Source organism: Bidens hawaiensis, unplaced genomic scaffold (assembly GCF_021521415.1).
Source record: "Bidens hawaiensis isolate Kalapana, Puna unplaced genomic scaffold, B.hawaiensis_p1.1 tig00041854_1, whole genome shotgun sequence".
Lineage (NCBI taxonomy): Eukaryota > Viridiplantae > Streptophyta > Magnoliopsida > Asterales > Asteraceae > Bidens > Bidens hawaiensis.
Genome location: NW_027505748.1, coordinates 135,742 through 140,249, shown reverse-complemented (window position 1 = coordinate 140,249; position 4,508 = coordinate 135,742).

Below are 4,508 nucleotides of genomic sequence, written 5' to 3'. Positions count from 1 at the left end.
CTTAACATTGCAACGTGCTTATTTTAGTCGACGTTTCAATGTAAATTTTATTTTTTTTTGAGGTGTTTATTACAATTTATACAAGTCAATTAAACATAAGAGTACAACTCAAATATGCAATTATAAACCTAAAATTTAATTACATGTTTAACACTTCAATTATACTCAACTTCTGTAAATTTAATTAATAATTATCCTTTCATCCACTTAAATTTACCCATGTATTCATCTATTTTCTTTTTTCTTTGTTTTTCTTTTATATCTATGAATATAATAAGTTTTAATAAATTTTAAACATATAATTACGACATGTTTATTTTGTCAATGTTGCGATGTAAATTTAATTTTTATCTGAGGTGTTTATTATAATGTACAGGTTAATTAAGCATAATAATGCAACTCAAATATGAATTATAAACCTAAAATATAATTACAACTTTAACCCTTCAATTACATTCAAATTTTGTAAATTTAATTAATAATTATCCTTCTATCCCCTTAAGTTTACCCATATATTTCATTTTTCTTTGTTTTTCTTTTATCTCTTTGTATTAAAAAAATTAAAACATAGAATCACGACATGTTTACTTTTGTCGACATTTCGATGATTATTTACTAAATACCGATTTACATGTTATAAGCAAAATGATTTCATGTCATTTAAAAAAGCATCAATTTTGATCCAAGTCAAAATTGCCAGCAAATGAGTTTAGATCATTTTTTTTCTAAAATATTTTGTTTTTTTGGGTCAACGATCGAGGACTTTGACATGTGAAAATGCGTTCGTGTTAAAACGGGCTGTCATCCAAATGGGTTTAGGTCATTATAAAAAAAAGTTTAAAATTTTGTTAAGGTAAAAATGGGTAATAAGTAAATCGAGTTCAGGTCATTTAAAAAAATTGATAATTTGGGTTCTTGTTAAAACATGCTCTGAGCATATCGAGTTCGATTCATCTTTAAAAAGAATTTGGTTTGTGCTTGCATCAAAATAGTTATATACAAAATGAATTCGAATCATTTAAAAAATCTCTCTTTTGTCTCTTGGTGGACATTAAATCTCTGGTCATTTATGAAAGTTTCAAAAGACTTCTCAAATAAGCGTGACTATCATAGTATTTTGTGTTATTGTGTATTTGATGTGGGCATTGAATCTTCATAAATAACCAAAGATTAGTGTAGCATAGGTATATGCACGTTATAGATAATATGTTTATTTTTAATATATTCTTTTTTACTAATTAGTAGCAAACATGCAGCTTTTATCAATCTCTGCATTGACTATGGTGCACATGCTAGACAATCTTTTTGTAAACACGAGTCTTGGGAAAGTTGATGCCAGGGGCGGATCTGGATCTACGGAGCACACGTTGGCTATGTTGTTTATTATATTATTGTATTTTATGCTCTCATTTAAAACGTTTGAGAGTTCAATATTTTATATTTATTGCCAGGGGCGGATCTAGATCTACGGTGCACATGTATTTTATGCTCTCATTTACAATGACTAAAGTCTCACTCAATTGGTATAGAAAACAATGTACATTTTGATTATATATTACAAAAAAAACATGTTTTTTTAATCAATTATTGATATTGGTTTGCTATTTGTCATCTTTTAATCTTATCATTACATTTGGTAACAGAACATGGTTTTGGAGTGCGATGACATCCAATTTTTCAAATCAATCGTATAACATTATCAACAAGAAATTTCTGGTTAAGAAAGGTAGATTTGTCATTATGGCATTAAACTACCGGGTCATGCGTATAAAACTAGGTTTTTAGGATTCGTATAATATTGTAACATATAAAAAGCAACATTCATTTATTTTGAAAAAATGTACGTACCGTATGTTTAAAAAGTTGTAAGCACTAAAAATATGTTTAAACATATTGTCGTCGTCGCAACATCGCGCGGGTTTACTACTAGTATATATATATAGGGGTGGGTTCTAGTGAAAACTCCTCTTAAAAATAAAACTTAAAAACTCCTAAAAACTTCTAAAAAACTATTTTTAACTTAAATTTTTTTTTGAAGTTTCTTTTTTTCCCCATTATTCTTATATGTTGTTATTGGTTCAAAAAAAAATAAAAAATAAAAAAACTGTCGATAATCTCGTCGGTATAGTGCGCATGTGTAATAGTGTGCATTACATATATGCAAAAGTGTTTGTATTGCATAGAATACAACACTATTGCACATATTTGATACACACTATTGTATATATGCAATATAAGACTAATACACACATCGAATACACATTAGTACGTATGTGTAATACAACAACATTAACGTACATGTGCACCACATCGACTTTTATTTTATTATTATTTTTTTCCATATAATACAACACCACTACACATATACAATACACAAATATTGAATATATGCAATAAAACACTATTAAACTCAAAAATACATAATAATATACATGTGTAATACAACGGTATCGCACAGTAAAGTAATTCTTTAGGAGTTTTTAGTTTTCTCTCTAAATGTGAATTTTCTTTTGATCCTCTCCCTATATATATATATATATATATATGAGCTTTCAAATGAGAACCTCTTTGAGTTTTAAGAACTCGAAAGAACTCAGTGTAACGATTTTTTTTACACATGCGTAATATATGTAAGTTACACACACGTAAAAAAATTACAGAATTTTTTACACACCGAGCCGACTTTTTACACATGTGTAACGGACGTAAAAGTTAGTGTAACCACTTACATCTTTATTTTCTCTCCTACTTTGACTTTTTTGCTAGATGTAATCTCAACCACATATTCCAATCCACCTAATTAAATATGTGGCCTAGAATAGAGTTCTTAAGTTCTTACAACTCAACATGGTTCTCAAAAGATTTCTCCCATATATATATATATAGGGTAAGTTTAAAATAAAAACCCACTTGAGTTGTGAAAACTCTGGAAACTCATTTTCAACAACATGTTTTTAATTAAAGTTTAAATTTTGTGGCCCACAACTAAAGTGAATAAAAAATGTAAATATAAATATAACATTTTATCTCTCCTGAAAACAGATATAAAAATTAGTAAAAAAATGTTAAAAAATAGCAAAACAATTTATTTTTTAGTTTCAATGTTCTGTATTAAATGTTATAACATATATTACATGTGTAACCAAAAAAAACAGTGTTACATAAGGTTTTTACAACTTAAGTGGGTTTATATTTAATACTTCCCTATATATATATATTAAAATACATATAGGAAGGATAAAAGAGTAATTTAACAAAAACTCTTAATTTTAAGAGTTTTACCGGTACAACTACACAATGTACAACCGTTGAAGCTGTTGGAGCATAAATCAATTTCAAATTTCAAAACTCAGTTTTCCGATCTTCGCAAAACCCTAAAATCCTCAGCCGCTCCTCACCCCAATTTCAAATTCTCTCTCTCTCTCTCTCTCTCTCTCTCTCCCCACCCCACCGCTTGCCTCTGTTCTATAATTCAGTTCTCGTTGGAACCACGACCACCGTCACCTGTTGAAAGCACTCGCTGCTGCAACCTTAATTGATCCGCCCGTGACCACCCTGCCAACGGAAACTGTCTTCGTCGAGTAATGGTATTGATACTGAAGCAAAAATTTGGTATTCATGTTTGGGTTAATCTATAAAATGATATAAAGCATAAACTTTACTCAAATTTACTTTCTCTAAGGGCCCGTTTGTTTCACGGACTTTTTTTTAAAGGATTTGGAATTGGAATTGGACTTGGAATGGAATGAAATGTTTGAGAATCCCTTTCATGTGTTTGGTTGGTTAATATGTATTGGAATTGGAATCTTCTTCACTCTTGGTGGTTTTTTTTTTATTGAAGAACGTGGACAAAGAAGGAAACGTTTTAGTTTTTTTACAATTTTCGTTTTTGATTTATATTTTGAGTTATGATTTTTTTATTAATTTTTTTGAATTTTTTTGTAAGGGTTTTTATTTTCCATAACAATCCTTTAAAATAGGTGGTATTTTGAAATCCCATGAAATGTGGGATTTGATGGGATTTAGTTTCCATTCCTAACAGAATCATCGTGTGTTATTATTTTGATTGCGATGACTAGATATTGTGTTTTTATACAGAATTGAGTTGTTGAAGGAGCATGCTAAAAAGCTACTAACGTGGATTCCGTCATCTCTACAGCTGCTGTAAGTATTATAACTTTGATTTTGCTATTAGTGTTGTTCATTTTGTGTTAAATTTGTAGATTCACTCGCCAATTTGAGATACAATTGTTCAGGTAGCTAAGGTTACTAGGTCCGTTTATGGTGAAATTGTTCAGAGCCAGCTTAAAGCAGGTAAGCATGTCCATCTGGTAAAGATTATTTTGAGATTTTATATTTTATGCTAAAGAATTTTCACTGTTACTAACTTCAAACTTGCTGGTGTCGATTTTTTCTAAGAACAAGATATAGGATGAAAAGTAAAATTATGTCTTCATATTTTTTTTCTCTGGAGTCAGTTTAGTCAAATTTAATCTTTTTTAAGAACA